We start from the raw sequence: 8,800 nt of genomic DNA on the forward strand, positions 1-8,800 counted from the left end.
GTAAATCTGACTGCATGATAAAACGATTGTTATACGTTCTTTTTTACTTTTCACCTCACACAGTATGTAATCCTATATAGAAGTAGTTTGATACAAGCACAAAAGAAAATTTATTTTGAGCAACATTATTTCCACATTTTATTTGCCTCTGTAAAACATCAAAGGAGGAATTTTTCATTCTTGCTTCAATTTTTCCATGTGGGTTGTTTCTATGTTTGCCCCTAAGGCTCTTTAAAGTTTTCTTTTTTTTTTCTCTCCTTTGCCTCTGCTAATCTTTTGAAATTCTGTGATTTCTGTCACCTAACCCATGTGTACATGACAGCAAACAAATGTTTCAGCAGGAATAATTGGTTCCTAGAGGAATATAGCATCTGATTTCCAAACAGAATCATTAAAACAGTTCTTTGCATTTGGAAAAATTGAAGGAGATATTTCTGAACCAAATATTTTTATAACATTTCAATAGTCAAAAATATTATATACTCTTACCATGAAGCCAAAACAATTGCATACAGAATTGTGAGCTCTCTGGATCTGCCTACACTATCCCTCCTACCAACATGATCTCTAGAACTTCTCTGGAAACACCTACACTTCTCTCTCCCACTCCACATCTTTCTTTAAGATTCCCAGTGCTAAACTCTGCCTCAGAGCCTGAATTAAGATTTTAAATTTAGTTAGTAGAACAAATAGCATGAATTCTTCGTTATTTTGACAGGATTGAAATTGCTCGGTGATTCATTAATCAACTTATCAAATATGGAGTGGGATATGAATATACTAATTGAAAGTCAAGAAATAGAGCTTAATTGTTTAATGTCAAAAGCTCAGGGACAGATTTCAGGTAATTGCTAGGAAGCTTATTCACGTGAGTTTTAAAATATAAGCACTTGATCTAGGTTAAACTAAAGAAACTTTCTAATTATTTGGAAAGGGCTTCTCGGGCACACACTTCAATTTGGATTCAGTAGGTAACTTAAATAAAATGATGTGCCTGATTGTGAATAAAATTTTAATTGAAGTCTAGTACAAAAGTGAAAAAAATTACATGTATGCAAACAAGAAAAATTTCTCTGTTGAAAACAAATTATATTCTCAAAAGAAAACAGTGCCTACTCCTAATTTGAGGACATAATTTGTTTTAAATATATACTTTAGAGCAACTATTTATTGTGATATCAGTAGCATATATAAAGATGATAATGTCTCTAAAGTTTAAAACTGAAAAGAAGAATTTAAACATTCTTGTCTTAGACCTTAATTTCTGTTGAAACACATAAAAATGGCCTGCAGGATTTTACATACTTTGCTTTTTTTTTCCCCCTTCAGTCATAAGTCTAGGAAATGAAAGTCCTTGAGAACTTTGAAGGTTAGGGAAGTAGTTTTAAACTACAAAATCCTAAATGACTTCAACAGTCACTGCTACTGAGAATAACTTCCATAAAATTCTGATATATTTCTGACAATCAAGATTCACATTTCAACCAGCCTTATATGCCTTTCCACTAGGATGTCTTGCCAGCACATTGATTTTAACAGGTCCCAAAATGAACTTTCAACACAGCTCCTCATCCAAACCTGGCCTTCTACTCTCATTTTTTTTGTTTTTTTACCATATTTCTGCTAATTGTACCACCTCCTAGGAATTGAGACTCAAAACCTTGGCATCATTTGTGTGAATGTATGTTTATTTCATTTTTAACAGACTTTTTTAAAAATTAATTTTTATTGGAGTATAGTTGATTTACAATGTTATGTTAGTTTCTGCTGTATAGCGAAGTGAATCAATTATACATATATCCACTCCTTTTTAGATTCTTTTCCCATATAGGTCATTACAGAGTATTGAGTAGAGCTCCCTGTGCTATACAGTAGGTTCTTATTAGTTACCTATTATATATATATATATAGTAGTGTGTATATGTCAATCCCAATCTCCCAATTTATCCCTCCCCACCACCTTGGTAACCATAAGTTTGTTTTCCATACCTGTGACTCTATTTCTGTTGTGTAAATACGTTCATTTGTACCATTTTTTTTAGATTCCACATATTAGCGATATCATGTAATATTTGTGTTTCTGTGTCTGACTTACTTCACTCAGGATGACAATCTCTAGGTTCATCTGTGTTGCTACAAATGGCATTATTTCATTCTTTTTTATGGCTGAGTAATATTCCATTGTATACATGTACCACATCTTCTTTATCCATTCCTCTGTCAATGGACATTTAGTCAAGACATGCTTCCATGTCTTGACTATTGTGAATAGTGCTGCAATGAACACTGGGGTTCATGTATCTTTTCAAATTATGGTTTTCTTTGGATATATGCCCAGGAGTGGGATTGCTGGATCATCTGGTAGCTCTATTTTTAGTCTTTTAAAGAACCTCCATACTGTTCTCCATAGTGGCTGTACCAATTTACATTCCCACCAATAGTGTAGGAGGGTCCCCTTTTCTCCACACCCTTTCCAGCATTTATTGTTTGTAGATTTTTTTGACGATGGCCATTCTGACCAGTGTGAGGTGATACCTCATTATACTTTTGAGTTGCATTTCTCTAATAATTAGTGATGTTGAGCATTTTTTCGTGTGCCTCTTGGCCATCTGTATGTCATCTTTGAAGAAATGTCTATTTAGATCTTCTGCCCATTTTTTGATTGTGGTGTTTGTTTTTTTTGATATTGAGCTGCATGAGCTATTTGTGTATTTTGGAGATTAATCACTTTGTTAGAACATAAATATTTTCTCCCATTCTATGGGTTGTCTTTTCTTTTTACAAACTGAAGAATAAAAACCATATGATCATCTCAATAGATGCAGAAAAAGCTTTTGACAAAATTCAATAGCCATTTATGGTAAAAACCTCTCCAGAAAGTGGGCATAGAGGGAACCTACCTCAACATAATAAAGGCCATATACAACAAACCCACAGCAAACATCATTCTCAATGGTGAAAAACTGAAAGCATTTCCTCTAAGATCAGGAACAAGACAAGGAAGGATGCCCACTCTCACCACATAGGCATAAAACATAGGCAGAACACTCTCTGACATAAATTGCAGCAAGATCTTTTTTGATCCATCTCCTAGAGTAATGAAAATAGAGACAAAAATAAACAAATGGGACCTAATTAAAGTTAAAAGCTTTTGTATAGCAAAGGAAACCATAAACAAAATGAATAAACTTTATTTTGTAAACAGCAATATTGATCAGAAGGTACAAAGGTTTCCCATTTTCCTTCTGTCACCACACATGCATAGCCAAACCCATTATCAACATCTCCCACCAGAGAGGTACATTTGTTATAACTGATGAACCTGCATTGACAGATCATTATCATGTAATGTCTATAGTTTATATTATGGTTCACTCTTGGTTGTATATAGTAGGGATTTGAACAAATTTATAATGATGTGTGTCCACCATCATAGTATCATACAGAGTAGTTTCATTGCTCTAAAATCCTCTGTGTTATGTCTATTCATCCCTCCACGCCTTGGCAACTGCTGATTTTTTTTTTCCTACTGTCTCCACAGTTTTTCCCTTTCATGTATGTTATATAGTTGTAATCCTTCAATATGTAGCCTTTACAAATTGACTTCTTTCACTTAGTAATATGCATTTAAGTTTTCTCTGTAACTTTTAATGGCTTGATAGCTCATTTTGTTTTAGCGCTGAATAATATTCCATGGTCTAGATGTACCACAGTTTATCCTTTCACCTACTGAAGGTTGCTCCCAAGTTTTGACAATTATGAATAAAGCTACTATAAACATATGTGTGCAGGTTTTCACTTCCTTTGTTTAAATACCAGGAAGCCCAACTGCTGGATCATAGGCATCATTTTCATAATTTAGTTTGTTGTTGAATGTTGAGTGAAAAAAGATATAGACGATTCTATGCATGTTTATTTAAATGTACATTAGATATCAAATACTACAGACATAGATACATGAATTACTTATATCAAACTCATGATAATTACTACTAGGAGGGGAGTGCAATGCAAACTTTAGTTTTATGTTATGCTTTAGGAAGATAAGAAATAAAAGATCAGTTCTAATGTATATCTTTCTATTTTTTAATATAATTTTCCCAAAGCTAAAAAGATATATATATATATAAGTATATATGTGTGTGTGTGTATATATATATATATATATATATATATATACACACACATATACATATGTATATATATGTAAGACAACAGTATCAAAGAATAAGAAAAGGAATGGAAGTATGGGAAAAGCTAGTTAATCGAAGACAGAGTTAGTGTGCAAAGTATATAGCAAAAGGCCCTGTACAATATAAACCATACAGTTGCCAAGTTCCTTCTCTGTAATTTGTTTGATCTTTATGGGTTGTCACCATTTCCACTTCCCCTATCCTGCTTTCTAACCTTATTATCTGTTATCTGGACAGTGGCACAAATGCTTCCAATGGATCACACTGTTTATAAATTCTCTTCAATCCATTGCAAGTTTTACATGATGCTGGATTATACTATTTTATATATTTCACAAGCCTTGATTACAAAAGGAATGAATGTCTTATTTTTATCTAAATATTCAAGGCCTATGATGATCTGGCACATGCCCTCCTTAAATCCTTTTGTTTCTCCCACCTCTGTCCTTTTCTAAAATACTGAACATTGTTACCCAGATCCATTCTATGTTTTTCTATTTTCTCTCGTTAACTATCTACTGTCCTCAATCATGAATGCCTTGTCCTGTGTCTCTGTATCAAGAGAATCTATCCATCTTTTACATTTCAAAGTTTAAAGTTCAATTCCATTGCCACCTCATCCGTAGAATCTTTCTCAATTTCAAGTAATAGAAGTAAAACCTTCCTTCTGCTTTTATATAAAAATTCGTCTATGAGCTTCCCTGGTGGCGCAGTGGTTGAGAGTCTGCCTACCAATGCAGGGGACACGGGTTCGTGCCCCGGTCCGGGAGGATCCCACATGCCACGGAGCAGCTGGGCCCGTGAGCCATGGCCGCTGAGCCTGCGCATCCGGAGCCTGTGCTCCGCAACGGGAGAGGGCACAACAGTGAGAGGCCCGCATACCGCAAAAAAAAAAAAAAAAAAAAAAAATCGTCTATAAGTTTAGTGCTTATCAGTGTCTACTTCATAATGTAATTGTTAATATATGTAAGTTACCTTTATTTTCTAGCATGTGAGTTCTTAGAGGATGGTTTTTGTATGGATATATACAATTTACCCTCCCTAGTGGAAGGTGTGGAACCCAGGGATGCTGAGGGCCAACTGTACTATACCATTTTATATAAGGACTTGAGCATCCACGGAGTTTGCTCTCCATTGTGAGTCCTGGAACCGATCCCCTGCAGATGCTGAGGGACAGCTGGACTTACATATCACCCACAATGCATAGTACAGTCTGTTGTATTTTTTTTTCTTTCATAATGAGATTTTATTGGTTGTTTTGAGGATCAGTACACAGACATTTCAATTTGTGCACAATTCTTAACATACATACCAAAAATCTAAAAAATCATGTAGTTGTGATTCTTTTCTGAAGTTATTCCAGTGACTTTCCAGCTTAAAATTTGGAGGCAAATTTTCTTTAACAGGATATCAAGTACCAATATCTTCAAATATTGATATGCTGTTACATCATAAGTCCCACTAATTCACAATTTAATATCATATACACTACATACTCAAATCGTCAATTGTTCACAACACATTAACAAAGTTACTAGAAGAACTGGACTACCATGACCAAAGATGTTACAGAGTGCACGAAATTCTGACAAGGAGAACCAAGATCACGGGGTGAGTGGTTTGCTTTAGGAAACAATCCTACCAAAAACAACATGAGAAGAGAAGTAATTTAAAGTGTTTAAGACATTAAATGCACAACTGACTCCAAACTACCATTTAGTATGCTTTGTTTTATAGGATATATAAGCTACCCCCCCCATCTATGGAATCTTAAGCTGACACCGAAGACAATCAACGCCTCCCATATTCAATATCCCACTATTTTCTGTTTGTACCAACAAATAAACAACTAGCAAATGATTTCACCTCTTAAAAAAAAGCATTTACACTTAACAAATGGGATGAGGTGGGATACCCTCCTTTTTAAAAATGTTTCTAGAGCTACTATAAAACTTGGATTTACAAAATAGTTTATAAAAATATTCCTCTGGATTATACGAGAAGGGAGACAGGGAGCACTGATAGGACCGGGTGTGTGGTATTAATCAGACTTGGCTTCTTTCTCTCCTGCTTCATCAGAGGCTGGGCTCTCCTCCTTTTTAGTTTCTCCGTTTTCTGCAAGTAGGTCTTAAGTCTGTTGGTTAGCCACTTCGGCCTGTTTTCCCTTTGCTCCCCTTTTCCCTTTTGTTTGCACTTCTTTGTCTGAAGATTTATGCTTTCCTGCCGCCTTTTTTGGCTTCTTTTCCACTTTTGCGGGAGCCTGTTTAGCTGGCAACCTCGCGGATCTCCTCTTGGGCTCTCTTTCACCGCGCCCTCGGCAGAGCTGACCTTGCTGTTGAGCATCCTGGTGGCTGGGCGGGCGCTAGGCGAGTGCCTGCTGGCGTCGGTGCTCCGAGACCCTTCGCGAAGCTGGGCTGCCTGGTCGCTGCCGCTCCTCGCGCCGCACGAGCTGCTGGGACCCTACATGTTGTTCTTATTAAGTGATCAAACATATGTTCATTACCTATAGATTTCAGGAAATATTTCAGGATTTAGCCAAATGTCATGCTTTCCATAATGCCTTTTCCCGTGACAATCCAAGCAACATATTGAGTTCTGGTCCCCAACAAAGTCCACTGACAGCCTTTCACATAGTGGAACTTTTGTACCCTTTTCTGCTCGTCAGTGTCAGTAAAGCCCTTCCTTGCCAATGACTAGAAATATATCAGTGACCATGAAACTGAAAAAAGAAAGTGGGAAACTATCAACCCTTTTCTCTCAAGAGGCTTTTTGACCACCATGCACATTTGCCCATAGGGTCCCTAACGACCATGAGTTGTGGTATGGTGCGACTTTCACCAAGCCAAAAAGCCCTACCTAGGTACATGTGGTTTTAGATTGTAGACACATTGTTTTCCCAGTAATTATGACGATCCTTTCATCTTTTCCAGTTTACTTCGTAAAAACGAAAAAAAAAATCAAAACAGCCATTGGAAATTAGACTTCTAGTCTGTGAACAGAGAGCACTGAGACTACCTACCTGTCCTCTGTCATCCTTCCCACATGTATTCATAAGGTTATTTAAAAAGAATAATTTCAATTCATGTTCACCATCTGAGACATAAAACAACACTTAAATGACTTCTCCGCTAGAATAGTCAGTAATGCATCCACTAACACAAATGTTTTTTTTTTTTTTGTAAGGCACTTCTTTGTGTGTGACTGAATTTTATCTCACAACACCATGAATTAGGTAGGAGAGCAATGACATTGACAAATGGGGAAGATCATAAAAAGAGTTTAACTGACTTACCTCTGTTCATTAGTAGTAGCAAGGTTAAGAGAAAATACTGCCTTGCATTTTAACAACAATTATGGCATCTGCTCAGTCTTTTGCTCTATTTTCTTTTTTATATGTTGTCTTGTTACTAGAATATAATCTCCTTAAGAGCACTTATCTTTCCCAAAGTGCTATGTACGTTGGATAATTCATTAATTTATTATATTAAACATAATAAATATATTAACCATATATATTTCTCCCATATTATATTCAATTGACTAGGGAAGATAAGTGCTTCTTTGGCAGCTAATACAGAAATCTAGTATCCATCTCCTGACATTATGTCAAAAATATCACAAGGATTTATTTAAAAGGCTTGTGTAATTATTTTTGTTTTTTCACAAGTAAAAACATGTAAAGTTATGTGTATAAATCTATACAATATAAATAGAAAATCACCTTTACACCAAGTTATGTTTTTGGTACACATAGGATAGTCATTTTGTCTCTACATAAAATATATATTTCTACATTAAATTTGAATCACAATCTGTATATCATTTTGCAACCTACCTTTTTTTGGGGGGAGGGGTTAATATCTTTATTGGAGTATTATTGCTTTACAATGGTATGTTAGTTTCTGCTTTATAACAAAGTGAATCAGTTATATATATACATATGTTCCCATATCTCTTCCCTCTTGCGTCTACCTCCCTCCCACCCTCCCTATCCTACCCCTCTAGGTGGTCACAAAGCACTGAGCTGATCTCCCTGTGCTATGCGGATGCTTCCCACAAGATATCTATTTTACGTTTCGTAGTGTATATGTCCATGCCACTTTCTCACTTTGTCACAGCTTACCCTTCCCCCCTCCCCATATCCTCAAGTCCATTCTCTAGTAGGTCTGTGTCTTTATTCCCATCTTGCCCCTAGGTTCTTCATGACCTTTTTTTTTTTCTTTCTTACATTCCATATATATGTGTTAGCATACGGTATTTGTTGTTCTCTTTCTGACTTACTTCACTCTGTACGACAGACACTAGGTTCATCTACCTCACTACAAATAACTCAGTTTTGTTTCTTTTTATGGCTGAGTAATATTCCATTGTATATATGTGCCACATCTTTATCCATTCATCTGTTGATGGACACTTAGGTTGCTTCCATGTCCTGGCTATTGTAAATGGAGCTGCAATGAACATTGTGGTACATGACTCTTTTTAAATTAGGGTTTTCTCAGGGTATATGCCCAGTAGTGGGATTGTTGCGTCATATGGTAGTTCTATTTTTAGTTTTTTGAGGAACCTCCATACTGTTCTCCATAGTGGCCGTATCAATCTACCTT

At 35.9% G+C, this 8,800-nt stretch overlaps 1 pseudogene; it reads right to left on the minus strand.

The window, feature by feature from the left end:
- Positions 1-6,234: 6,234 nt before the first annotated feature.
- On the minus strand, positions 6,235-6,536 carry LOC113613748 (non-histone chromosomal protein HMG-14 pseudogene; annotated as a pseudogene).
- Between the last annotated feature and the right edge of the window lie 2,264 nt (positions 6,537-8,800).

This window comes from Aethalodelphis obliquidens, unplaced genomic scaffold, assembly GCF_003676395.1.
Source record: "Aethalodelphis obliquidens isolate GAN/ISIS:26980383/991018 unplaced genomic scaffold, ASM367639v1 scaffold4, whole genome shotgun sequence".
Lineage (NCBI taxonomy): Eukaryota > Metazoa > Chordata > Mammalia > Artiodactyla > Delphinidae > Aethalodelphis > Aethalodelphis obliquidens.